This window comes from Pseudophryne corroboree, chromosome 9, assembly GCF_028390025.1.
Source record: "Pseudophryne corroboree isolate aPseCor3 chromosome 9, aPseCor3.hap2, whole genome shotgun sequence".
Classification (NCBI taxonomy): domain Eukaryota; kingdom Metazoa; phylum Chordata; class Amphibia; order Anura; family Myobatrachidae; genus Pseudophryne; species Pseudophryne corroboree.
Window position 1 is genome coordinate 21,611,754 of NC_086452.1, and position 15,159 is coordinate 21,626,912.

Genomic DNA, 15,159 nt, shown 5'->3' on the forward strand with positions numbered 1-15,159 from the left:
GCCTCTGTCTCAGAGGAGATCGCTAGGTAACGAAAGCTGCTATGCGCCGGCGCATGTGCAGTTCCGACCCGATCGCTGCGCTGCGACAAACTGTCCCCCCATGGACCCTGCAGGACCCCCATGGACCCTGCAAAATGACCCCCCATGTGCACTGCAGTTGTGGCAGATGTAACATGTGCAGAGAGAGTTAGATTTAGGTGGGTTATTTTGTTTCTGTGCAGGGTAAATACTGGCTGCTTTATTCTTACACTGCAATTTAGATTGCATATTGAACACCCCCCACCCAAATCTCTCTGCACATGTTACATCTGCCCCACCTGCAGTGCACATTGGGGCTAATTTAGACCTGATCGTAGCGCACGGCTACGATCAGCCACCCTGACATGCGGGGGGACGCCCAGGACAGGGCTAGTCCGCCTCGCATGTCTGGTCCCCCCCCCACCACACAGGTGTGATAGCTTCGCACGGCGATGCTATTTACCTGGGGAGTAAGTCCCCACCTGCGCAGCATTGATGCACTGGGGCGCGACTTTTCGCCGTGTTGCGGGTCTGGGCATGCCTTTGTTACCTGGACAGCGCCCCAAAAAAGGGCGGCCAAATGCCGCCGGCCCACCCCCTCCCACCCAGCGAGCACCTGTGCCTGTCAATCAGGCAGAGGCGATCGCTGGGCTGAGATGCCGATCGTATCTCTGGCATGCACATGCGCACTGCGGTGTATGCGCAGTTCAGACCTGATCGCCCGCTGTGCGAAAACTGAATGACCCCCTTGGTTTTGCCCAACTGCCAACAAATTTGCAGCAACAATTAGGTCTGAATTAGGCCCAATATCTTTAGTTCCAGCCTTGAAATCTAAAGATTTTGGACAAGACCGCGTGCACCTGGGTGTGGGTGGATGCCGGCACTAACGATATAATTCACTGTGTATGTCCGTTAATGTTTCCCTTAACGATGTTGCATCTTATGCGCCATCGTCAAGTGTGTACTCAGCCTAAGACCGAGCGAGAAAATAAGGGTAATAACAATAAATAGCGTCAACGTGTAGAAATGTAATAATAAAACAACAACTTTAGCTTTAGTTTCTAAAATATATCCCCAAAATATAGTATTACTGTATGTCTTTCAGTTTGCCCCCCACCCCCTGGTATGGCATTTTGGGGCAGTTCAGCAGGGTCACAGTACATACAATGACAGGGGATCCTTAAGCATGGAGGGAAACGTAAGGAAACAATAGACAACTCCTGTTTGGATGGTTATATCACTGCAGCTGTCACTGAGAGGTTATTACGTAGGCTGGCCAGCAGGGGGCCTCACACGCTGCATGTACCTAGAAGCTGCTGAATTGAGTCCATGGCAGACATTGCAGCTGACAGCTACGGTCTAGTTTTGGGACAGACTTCCTATCGCTCTAATCCCCCTGTACTTTCCTTGATCTGTCCGTAATCTATAGACTTGTATGAGAGAGTCAGTTTGATCCAAACAGGTTTTCTTTTCTTTCTGATTCCTATAATATAAAAGATGTGTCTTATGTTATTATGTGGGTACGTGTCATAACACCGCTAATAATTGTCACTTTATATACAGTAGTACCTCTAAGGAGGCAACCATTTATCACTAACAAACTTGGAAGAGAACACAAAGACATAGCTATAGGCCTGTATGCAAATATTGCAGCATAACTGACCGGAAGCGGATCCCCGGTCAGCCAGTCCGACGCTGTATAGGCCTGTACACAGCACTGGTAAAGTGATAATCGGGAGATATGTTTGTTCCAGGTTTTTGACCTATGTGATTTAAACCCCCGGGAAATGTCTGCTCTGCTAAACAGATGTGACTAAAGTTTGGGCTTTGACGAAAAGCCGGATAAGGGGTCCTGGGGGTATGGGTGTGATAGAGAAGGGAGGGCTGCACCCATAAAGCCTATTTCTGGTTTATATGAGCAGGCTGATTAGTACCTGCACCTGTAAGGGGCTGATAATAGCTGTGTCAGGCATGGCTCAGGGCTCACTACCTGGGGAGGGGGAAGCCAGGGCAGCACAACAACACGGGTGTTGTATCGGCATATGGGGGTGGAAGTGTGATCGTATCATCGCAGCCCCCCCCCCCCTCCTCCCACTATACAATGGCCATATTTCCTGCATTGTAAAGCGGGGGCGGGGCTACGATAATGCGATTCAGTGTGAAACATGTCATCGCCCTGATGACTTTTCCTCCATAAACGAGCAGCAGTGGGAGGGGTGTGGGCAGTAGCAAGTAAGTGCAGACAGGTGTAGGCTGGCACTGGGAGACGAAATTGAAGGAAGAATTACTTCATAGAAAGGGTGGTGGATAAATGGAAAAGCCTCCAGGCAGAGGTGGTAGAGGCTAAGACAGTGGAGCAATTTAAACGTGCATGGGAAAGGCATATGAATATCCTTACAAATAACTAAGACAGAAATAGGGATGAGGTTATCTAAAGGATAATTAGAAGGGGCAGACTAGATGGACCAAGTGGTTCTTATCTGCTGTCATATTCTATGTTTCTATGTCCTGTACGCATATGTATTGTACACAGATACAGAGCCGACCCCAACCAATATGATGCCCTAGGCAAGATTTTGTCTGGTGCCCCCTAGCACCGCCGCTAGTTTCACCTCTGACCCTGCACCCTTTCCCAGCACCATCACCCCTCACCCATAGCAGTACTCATTTTGGTGCTCCCACCGGGATCCGGTCTGAAGATCGACAGTGTCTAGGTCGACAATGTTTAGGTCGACCAATATAGGTCGACAGTCACTAGGTCGACATGGATGGAAGGTCGACAGGGTTTCTAGGTCGACATGTGCTAGGTCGACAGGTCTAAAGGTCGACATGAGTTTTTCACATTTTTTTTTCTTTTTTTGAATTTTTTCATACTTAACGATCCACGTGGACTACGATTGGAACGGTAAAGTGTGCCGAGCGAAGCGAAGGCACCATGCCCGAAGCATGGCGAGCGAAGCGAGCCATGCGAGGGGACGCGGTGCACTAATTTGGGATCCCGGTCACTCTACGAAGAAAACGACACGGAAAAAAAAAATCCTCATGTCGACCTTTAGACCTTTAGACCTGTCGACCTAGCACCTAGCACATGTCGACCTAGAAACCCTGTCGACCTTCCATCCATGTCGACCTAGTGACTGTCGACCTATAGTGGTCGACCTAAACATTGTCGACCTAGACACTGTCGATTTGATGAACCACACACCGCTCCTTCCCCCTATATTTAAAATAGGAACAGTGCGCACATTCGGCACAGCTCTAAAAGGGGCGTGTTCTTGCTGGGAAGGGGCATGGCCACACAATAGTACCCTCAATTCAAATTACGCCCTAGACATTTGCCTAGTTTGCCTATGCCTAGGACCGGCTCTGCACAGATAGGCCTGTACGCAGATATTTCTGTACACAGGCCTGTACACAGATATTCCTGTACACAGATATAGACCTGTACACAGGTACAACACAATGATTATTACAAAGGTTTTGTGGGTTATGTTATTATATGGTAATATGGAACACAGAGCAATACCATTCAAAGATGGACGCAAGCCTTATATTATTGGTGGTCTGCGCATGTGTCAAGTTAAAAATAAAGAGGGTAAACACACTAACACCCCATTAATATCTGCCCTTCACCCACGTTGTCGCTTTATATCAGTGTGACCTCTGCATTAATCAGCTATACCCACCTGTACCTGTCAGTATTTGTACTGTATCCATCGATGCGAGATCCCAACAATAGCGACTTATAACACGACAAAGTTTGAGCCATTGCTACTAACAAGGGGCTTGTGTTTAATAACACGCGTTTCACACTCGTACAATGTTGTATACTCCAGAATCTAATGTATGCCTTTATGTGCGTTTCCGGTCGACGGATCTGGGCTGGATCTCTCCTTGTGTAAAGTGTGCACAAGGGATCTGTCTCGTAGGCGTCTAGCTATGCTTCTATGGTGTAGTCGCACGCAGCAAATGGAGGCTTGCTACTGGAGGATCTGCCGCACAAATCCAGGCATTAGCATAAGGCAGTGAACCTAGCATCCCGCAAATACAGACACTTTGCATCGGACTCAGGCCCCAATCTCACTGACGGCCCACACTGGCAGGTAAGCAAACACCCACACACCCTTACCACCACCTACTACACCCACCTTACCCACCACACACCCGCTACTAAGGCCGCCGCTAGCCCTCCCCTACCATCTCACTCCACGACCACACTGCACAGCAGCCTCCTTCATATCCACCCCCCTTCAGCAGCCAAGCAAGTGGACACAGTTCACCACACCTCCGGCCTGGCCAGCCACGGACAGCCGCCGCTGGCCGCCAAGCCACCATTCACTGCCTGTATTCCACTGCCCAGCTGCGGACTGCACAGCAGCCGCCACTGGGCGCCAAGCCGCAGCCGCTTCCCGGCCGCCCGCTCCCATACCTACACTCCCCAGTCCGCGACCGCCCGCTCCCATACCTACGCTCCCCAGTCCGCGACCGCCCGCTCCCATACCTACGCTCCCCAGTCCGCGGACGCCCGCTCCCATACCTACGCTCCCCAGTCCGCGGACGCCCGCTCCCATACCTACGCTCCCCAGTCCGCGGACGCCGCTTCCCCCCTCCCTCCCGCGGTTAGCTTCTGCTAGCCGCTACCCGCCAGAGCTGCGGAGCCAACAACGGCGGCTTTGTATGCAGAGGGGGGAGAGCTGAAAGGCTGACCGCAGAGAGCTCTCACGGCAGCCGCGGTCCGTCTCTGACAAGGCAGATCGCGGGGACAGGGGGGGGGGAGTAATGCCCACAGGGAGGCCCCATAACTAAGCTGCGTTTAAGGCAGCAAACAGCTCAGGCTATTAAGCCTGTGAGGGGTCAGTGATTTACAGGACTGCTGAGCACTGTAAGGCTATGTTACCTGTAAAGATGTGTGTGTATATATATAGGGGTATCTGTGGAAATCTATATGGATGTGTGTATATTTCTGTATATATATTTCCTAAACTGCTGAGCACTGTAAGCCTATGTTACGTGTAAAGATGTGTGTGTGTGTGTATATATAGGGGTATCTGTGGAAATCTATATGGATGTGTGCATATTTCTGTATATATATTTCCTAAAATATGTTTGTATATGTGTGTGTGTATGTGTGTATATATAACGCTGGGTGGAGTCACAGACCCTGCCCTATCTGTGTCAGCACACCACATGACACACTATAGGAGAAGGGACCCCCAGGAGACACACCATTCTCACTGACGGCCCACACTGGCAGGTACGCAAACAGACACCCACACACCCTTACCACCCACCACCACCTACTACACCCACCTTACCCACCACACACCCGCTACCAAGCCCGCCGCTAGCCCCCCCTACCATGTCACTCCACGACCACACTGCACAGCAGACTCCTTCACATCCACCCCCCTTCAGCAGCCCCGTCACCCTCAGCACACCGAGGTGCCGTACAGGAGCCGCGCCGTACAAATACCTCACGGCCGCACTGCACTTAGGGAGCACCCCCGCACAGCAGCCTCACTCACTTCCAGCGCCCTTCAGCAGCCCCGTCTCCGAGACGCACAGAGCGCTCACCCTGTGTCACCGGAGGCGCCACACACCGCAGCGGAAGTCAAGGCAGCGCCACCTCCGTCACCCGCAGCGCTGTCCCTGCTACCTGCACCTCCCACCCCGCTCTGCCTGCGGCCCACATCGGCCAATCCACCATCACCCAGCACTCATCCACCCCTGCACACCCACCCCCAATCACCTGTAGCACAACCCCTCCCCCCACCTTCACATTAAGCCATGATTTTGTTGGGGGGGGCGGGGGGTGATATAACCTCATGCCTGGTAATGTGCAGGAAAGGGGGGCAACTGAAATGCTTTCAGCCACCACAAGCCACGCTCCCCATGCACCCCCCGCCCCCACCACCATCAGCCACACAGCAGTACATCTCCCGCCACCCCCACCCCCTCCTACCTTCCCCACCTTGCCACTAAGGCTGATATTGTTGGTGGGGGGAGAGATAACGTCATGCCTACTATTGTGCTGCAAGGGGGGGACGTGGCATGCTTTACGCCACCACAATCCACACTCCCCATCCACCCCCCGCCCCCACCACCATCACACACACAACAGTATATCTGCTCTATATAGGACCCAGCACCCCCCCCCCCTCCCCCATCCTACTCCCTTCCCCACCTTGCCAGTAAGGCTGATATTGTTGGTGGGGGGGGGAGATAACGTCATGCCTACTATTGTGCTGCAAGGGGGGGACGTGGCATGCTTTACGCCACCACAATCCACACTCCCCATCCAGCCCCCGCCCCCACCACCATCACACACACAACAGTATATCTGCTCTATATAGGACCCAGCACCCCCCCCCCCCCCCCTACTCCCTTCCCCACCTTGCCAGTAAGGCTGATAACGCCCCTGTACCACTGCCGCTTCAACACGTAACGCCCTCTGTACCACTGCCGCTTACACACGTAACACCCCCCCTGTACCACTGCCGCTTACATACGTAACAACCCCTGTACCACTGCCGCTTACACACATAATGCCCCCTGTACCACTGCCGCTTACACACGTAACGACCCCTGGACCACTGCCGCTTACACACGTAATGCCCCCTGTACCAGTGACACTTACACACGTAACGCCCCCCTGTACCAGTAACACCTACACACGTGACGCCCTTTCTATAAGTGATGCTTACACAAGCAATAACATGGACATTTCTCTTTCCGCCCCCCCAGACACTCAACCTTCCACACATACACACCACAATACCCAACACACAGCTCATTACACATAACACACACAGCCCATCTAACAGTGACGCTTACACACGTTACTTCTCCTCTACCGGTGAGGCTTACACACGTAACGCTCACTGTACCACTGACGCTTACACACATAACACCCCCTGCATCAGTGCCACTTACACACGTCACACCACCCTGTACCATTGACACTTACACACATAATAATGCCCCCCTTTACCAGTGACGCTTTCACACGTAACGCCCCAGTAGCAGTGCCGCTTAAACACGTAACGCTCTCTGTACCACTGCCGCTTACACACGAAACGCCCTCTGTACCAGTGCCGCTTAGACACGTAACGCCCCCTGTACCAGTGACGCTTACACATGTAACGCCCCCCCTGTACCACTGCCGCTTACACACGCAACACCCCCTGTACCAGTGACACTTACATACGTAATGCCCCCTGTAGTAGTGCCGCTTACACACGTAATGCCCCCTGTAGCACTGACGCTTACACACAAAACCCCCTCTCTACCAGTGGCGCTTACACACGTAACGCCCCCTGTACCAGTGACACTTACACACGTAACGCCCCCCTGTACCAGTAACGCCTACACACGTGACGCCCTTTCTATAAGTGATGCTTACACAAGCAATAACATGGACATTTCTTTTTCCGCCCCCCCAGACACTCAACCTTCCACACATACACACCACAATACCCAACACACAGCTCATTACACATAACACACACAGGCCATCTAACAGTGACGCTTACACACGTTACTTCTGCTCTACCAGTGCCGCTTACACACGTAACGACCCCTGTACCAGTGCCGCTTACACACGTCATGCCCCCTGCAGCAGTGACGCTTACACACGAAACGCCCTCTGTACCACTGCCGCTTAGACACGTAACACCCCCTGTACCAGTGACGCTTACACATGTAACGCCCCCTGTACCAGTGACGCTGACACACTTAACGCCCTCTGTACCAGTGCCACTTAAACACTTAACGCACCCTGTAACAGTGCCACTTACACACGTAACAACCCCACTACCAGCTACGCTTACACACGTAACGCCCCTCTCCCACCCCAAACACCTTACCAACACCCAACCCACCTCATACGCCCATACAACACTCACCCAAAACACCATACCTTGCACACACCTCCCACACATTCAGCCCCCAACACTACCCCCTTACACATTACCACAACCTTCCACATTCACATACCTTAACCCCTTCCCTACACACACCATCTGCACCTCCAACAGACATCACACCTACAGTGGCCATCACCCCCCCAAACCAAAACAAAGCATAGCAAAATCTATACTACCCCCATCCACCCTCTTCCTCCAAAAGACACAACATACATACCCCTGCCTACACCCCCACATTCACACCAACTTTCACTCAACTAGCACTATCCCCCTACCCCTGCAAATCAACACGCCACCATCCACAACACCTTCAACACCCTACCCACTCCATTGCATCACCAACCAAAACACCATACCTTCCACACACCTCCCACACATTCACCCCCCAACACTACCCCCTACACATTACCACAACCTTCCACATTCACATACCTTCACCCCTTCCCTACACACACCATCTACACCTCCAACAGACATCACACCTACAGTGGCCATCACCCCCCCTAAAACAAAACAAAACATAGCAAAATCTATACTACCCCCATCCTCCCTCTTCCTCCAAAACACGCAACATACATACCCCTGCCCACACCACCACATCCACAACAACTTTTCCTCACCTCCATCTACTTCAACCCCACTCCACAAGCAACACCAATAAACCCATGAACACATAACATTTGCCAATACACCACTATTCACACACACATCACACACACACACACACACACACACACACACACACACACACACACCCCTTTTACCGATCCACCACACACACACTATCTATAACACCATTCCTATCTTTACCCATTAACACCTACTTACAATTGTAACGCATTCCAATTGCACCCCACACCACTTCTTACAATGCCCCTTACTCACACTATGTTTTGCTTCCCGGTCTAATCACCTACCTTTACTACTACATTACCTACTGTCCTCGCTCTCATTGATCACTAATTCCCAATTTATCATTCACTGCATGTTTATCCCCAAACCAAAAAAAAAAAACAACAATACACACACTTAGACTACTTAACCAATTACCTATTACCACTACATTAATCAATCCTTACAACACAACTTGCAACAATACATGTCCCTAACATCACCTATCAGCACATTTCCACTTCCTAACTACACAGGACTATGCTCTAAATAACATCCAGCATTTACAACACATCGGCATTATTGCCCCTTTCTAACTCCACATACCATCACTAACCAACACCATTTCCAATGTAACACACCCCAATGTAACTATACACTCCTTCCTTTTCATCCTTATTCTAATACTATCCATTTCACCCTCTTTAACCCACCTTCCTTCCTCCCAAGTCGTGTATGTGACTTTTTTTACCATTACCATTCACCTGCCTATCACCTTTCATCTCTGACATTTCTACATACCGTGCCTCTGCACCTTCATAACGTATTCACTCTGTTATACTATTTACTAGCCAGTGATTTTTATGTCTCCCTCTATTACCTACATTTCCCCTTCTTCTCCACATAAGCAAGAGTATCATACACAGCTATTACTTCCACAAACCCTCACCTTTACACACATGTAAACCAGCCAAAATCATTGTCTCCACTAATACTTTTATGTACTCAACACACAGTAGATTACTATGGATTTACATGAGGATCCCTTAGTACGAAAAAAACGAAAAAACAAAGAACGCCAGGCCAGATGGCTAGCTAAACAAAGTCAAGCCTCGCGCAGTGCCATTGTGGCCAGTAAAACAGTATCACTACAAAAAAAAAAAAATCTCCAAACCATGCAACAAACCACAACACGCCGACAAACCAAAGCTGCATATGAACGAGCCAGACTACTAAACCAAACATTGAAGACCAGCACAATCCGCAGATCTCAACATACAAACTCTCAACGCCTTCAACGTCACAAACAAACTACACAACAAGCTCAGTCACGTCGCACTAAAGATGCACTACAACACAAAATAAGACTCCAACAAGAAACTTTACAAGAACGCACTGTACGCCGCACTGCACATGCTCAATCTCAGCAGCGTAGCCGCATTCGTCTAACTACTGACAGAACTACACCAACACCTTTGCCACATTCAGAACCCCATTTAGACGCTCAGGACTTACACACTCACTTTATACATTTTAATGATATTACGTTACAACACCAGCATGTCACCCCACACACTTGCGGATCTTTTAACGTCATGTGCCAATTTTGTGGAGCACGACATTTTCTACCAGAACGACCATCTGATGGCAAATTTACTAGCTGTTGCCAAAAAGGCAAAGTTAAGCTGCCAAAACCACAAGACATCAATTCCGTCGATTTACTGTATCCTGAATTTCTACAAAAATTACTCTCTGACACAGCTAACCCCAACCGCATTCATTTTCGAGAAAACATCCGCTCTTACAACAGTGCCGTTTCCTTTGCTTTAATGGGAGCTACAATTATGACTTTACCAGGAAAAGGCCCTTACGTATTCAAAGTACATGGACAGACATATCATCGCACTTCACACCTACAGCCGGTCAACAACCAAGGTCCACAGTTTGCACAGCTATACGTTATGGACAGCACACAAGCAGCCACCTTTCGCCAACAACATGACGCAAATGAGACCAAATTGATCGCTTCTTTCGCAAACACAATCGCCTTGCACATAGCTACCAGCTCGTTACTAACATTCATAAACACCACATGCAACTTGCAGCTCAAACAGGAGAACAAGTTCCAGTCGTTAGTATGGCCCTAAGACGTGATCGCCACTCTGATTACCGACGATACAACAACCCCACATCCAATGAAGTTGCCATGATCTTTGTTAACGAAGATGGAGAACCACCTTTCCAACGAGACATACGAATCTATCCTAAGAATCCTGAAAATCCAAACCAACCATTCATTAACCTGAACATTCTAAGCCCAAACATGGATCCTATGACATATGCTCTGTTTTTCCCTTATGGGGAACCTGGCTGGCAACCAAATTGGCAATGTCATTCTTACAGTGAAGCACAACTCAATCAAGTTCGCAACTATGTTACTATGTTGCAATACAAAGCCGCTTTAACAGCTATTCGCGATGATTTCAGTCCCATTATGTCCGCAGTGGTTAGTTGATTCCTATCTTCAGGTTGAGGCAAACCGATTAAACTACATTCGCCACAATCAAAGCAGATTATGAGCAGAACAGTATCGGGGACTAGCTGACCACGTTGCAAACATGGCAGACTACAATAACATACCAGCTGGCGTTCCCATTATTCTACCATCTACCTTTGAAGGATCCCCAAGACATATGCGTGAACGCTGCTGTGACGCTATGTCTATTTTCTGTAAGTGGGGAGCACCAGATGTTTTCATTACTTTCACTGCTAATCCCACATGGCCGGAAATACTCACCAATTTACGCCCAGGTGAACACACTTCTGATAGACCTGATTTAGTTGCACGCGTCTTCAAAATCAAACTTGATGCACTTATGGATGACCTAACCAAGCATTGCCTTTTCGGACAGACAAAATCCTTTGTCTATACTATCGAATTCCAAAAAATAGGACTTCCTCACGCTCACATACTACTTGCACTACGAGCTGAGGATAAATTTAACACTGTTGAACAAATCAATAAGTTTGTATCCGCAGAAATACCACATGTAGAAACACCCATTTTACGCCTAATCATTCTCCGCTGCATGCTACATGGTCCATGCGGCACCACTAATCCACGAGCACCCTGCATGAAAGATGGAAAATGTTCTAAAAATTTCCCAAAAATGTTTAATGACAACACCATTATACATCGTCATACTTATCCTGTCTACCAACGTCGACCTCAAGAAACCATTGAAGTGCGAGGCGTACTTATGTTCAACCAAAATGTGGTACCATACAATCCATACTTGGCACTAAAGTACAATGCACACATAAATGTGGAAGTTTGCACATCCCTTTACGCTATTAAGTACATATACAAGTACATTTTTAAGGGATTTGATTGTGCTAATGTGGTTATCAAACCAGATGGTCAGGCAGAGCAACAGTACAATGAAATCCAAAATTTTATCGACTGTCGCTATGTAAGCCCACCAGAAGCTATTTGGAGACTACGAGAATATGTTATGCACAAAAGATCACACGCTGTCATACGACTTCCAGTACATCTACCTCACCAACAAACACTCATCTTTGAACACGGACATGAGGAAGAAGCCCTCCTTGCTGCCAAAACTGGAAAAACTAAACTGGAATCTTGGTTTGACCTCAACACACATGACCAACATGCACAACAATGGCTCTACACTGACATTCCCCAATACTACGTTTATAACTTTATACGCATGGAGTTTGGCAAAAAAGAAAACGAGGAGGTGATAAAATTGTGGCAAGAATGTATACGGTCAGTCTCAAAAATGAAGAACGCTTCTACTTACGCATGTTACTTCTGCATGTGCCCGGTTCAACCAGTTTTCAATCATTGCGCACAGTCAATAATGTACACTATGAAACCTTTAAAGCCACTGCTTTTGCACGCGGACTTCTTGCATCCGATGAAGAATGGCATTACTGCTTAACAGACGGAGCCACCTACCTGATGCCAAAACAGTTACGCGACATGTTCTCATACATCTGCTGCTTTTGTCAGCCTACTCACCCACTACAATTGTGGGAAGATCACCTACTGGATCTAACTCTTGACTTTCTTCAAAAATATTCTCCCAACATTGCACAAAACAAAGCGCTACACGCAATTAACACAGTCTTAAAACAACATGGACTTTCCTGTACACTACTTGGTTTACCTAATCCACTGGGTCACCCACCACCAGAACACCTGTATAATGTCATAGAAGAGGCTCAGGAAGCTATGACACGCCTTGCAATGCTCAACCCACAGCAGTTACATGCTTTCAACACAATTATCATGGCTGTGGAAAATTGCCAAGTTACCAACCATGCATTTTATCTGGATGGACCCGGTGGCTCGGGCAAAACCTTCCTCTACACCACACTCATAGCATACATACGAGGAAAGGGTAACACTGTATTGCCATTTGCAACCACTGGAATTGCCGCTACCTTACTCAAAGGAGGACGCACTGTTCACAGTGGATTCAAACTTCCTGTACCACTACTTGATACCTCCGTTTCTTCCCTCCGCCTAACTTCACCTGAAGCTGATCTCTTACGTCAAGCTACCCTCATCATTATTGATGAAATTACTATGCTTCCAAAACATGGCCTACGCTGTATTGACACACTCTTACGTGACATCATGAACATAAACACACCATTTGGAAACAAAGTTATCGTCTTAGGAGGAGATTTCCGACAAACACTTCCAGTTGTTCCAAGAGGCACCCAAACTGATATTCTTGAATGCTGCATTAAAGCAAGCCACCTATGGAAAGTTTTCTCTCATCTCACTCTTACAACCAACATGCGCACAGAGGGAGACGAGGAACACAATACATGGCTTCTAAACGTTGGCATGGGAAGCCTGCCACCAAACCCACATTTCTATGACAATACCACCATTCAAATCCCACCACATATGATAACCCACGATGATCTTATTGAAACTATTTTTACTGATGTACATCACATGTCAGAAGATTCCCTTGCAAAACGAGTAATTGTTGCACCCACAAATGCACACACACTAGACATGAATAGAAAAATAATTGATTTAATACCAGGAAATCCCACTATTTATTACAGTGCCGACTCTGTGGACACAGAAGATCCAAACGACACTTTGACCTTCCCCCTAGAATTTCTACACAACCAAACACCCTCAGGAATGCCTCCACATGTCCTGCTCTTAAAAAAAGGTGTCATTATCATGCTTTTACGCAACCTAAACCCACAACATGGATTGTGTAACGGCACACGGTTAATCGTGGAAGACCTGGCACAACACTTCATAAAATGCCGCATTCTTTCAGAGTGCAACCACGGGGACGTTGTCTTTATTCCACGCATAGATTTGGCACCAAGTGATACAACATTACCATTTATCTTACGCCGTAGACAGTTTCCTATCACTCCAGCTTACGCTATAACCATTAACAAATCACAAAGCCAAACTTTTGATCACGTTGGCATTCTTCTACAGACATCCGTCTTCTCACATGGCCAACTGTACGTTGCATTATCACGCTCAAGAAAAGCACATCACGTCAAAGTACACATTACACCAACTGAACAACAAGGCCAGCTCCTTGGTGACACCCAACACTTTACTAAAAATGTTGTTTTCACTCAAATTTTTAACATGTAAACCATATCTTCACATACTTGCCTTGAACAACCATCTCCTCTATACATAACATTGACACCTACAATCTTACCAGCCTCCCCTATACACACTGCTCACCCACTCACAAAAGCCTGCACCCCATTCACCATCACATTCCCTTTTGACATACTACATCTCCCCACAAACAAACCAACCATTCCACCACAACTTCACCATCTACTATTCTACTCCTTCACTTTTCTGTCCAGTTTACCGGGGCGTAGCCCCTTACGACGGTGTGAAGAGCGCCCGTAGGGCGCGATGAATCACCTAGTGTTTTATATATATACACTGCTCAAAAAAATAAAGGGAACACTAAAATAACACATCCTAGATCTGAATGAATTAAATATTCTTATTAAATACTTTGTTCTTTACATAGTTGAATGTGCTGACGACAAAATCACACAAAAATTATCAATGGAAATAAAATTTATTAACCCATGGAGGTCTGGATTTGGAGTCACCCTCAAAATTAAAGTGGAAAAACACACTACAGGCTGATCCAACTTTGATGTAATGTCCTTAAAACAAGTCAAAATGAGGCTCAGTAGTGTGTGTGGCCTCCACGTGCCTGTATGACCTCCCTACAACCCACACAAGTGGCTCAGGTAGTGCAGCTCATCCAGGATGGCACATCAATGCGAGCTGTGGCAAGAAGGTTTGCTGTGTCTGTCAGCGTAGTGTCCAGAGCATGGAGGCGCTACCAGGAGACAGGCCAGTACATCAGGAGACGTGGAGGAGGCCGTAGGAGGGCAACAACCCAGCAGCAGGACCGCTACCTCCGCCTTTGTGCAAGGAGAAACAGGACGAGCACTGCCAGAGCCCTGCAAAATGACCTCCAGCAAGCCACAAATGTGCATGTGTCTACTCAAACGATCAGAAACAGACTCCATGAGGGTGGTATGA

At 48.1% G+C, this 15,159-nt stretch overlaps 1 pseudogene; it reads left to right on the forward strand.

The window, feature by feature from the left end:
• Nucleotides 1–10,692: 10,692 nt before the first annotated feature.
• On the forward strand, nucleotides 10,693–14,232 carry LOC134957599 (uncharacterized; annotated as a pseudogene).
• Nucleotides 14,233–15,159: the final 927 nt, after the last annotated feature.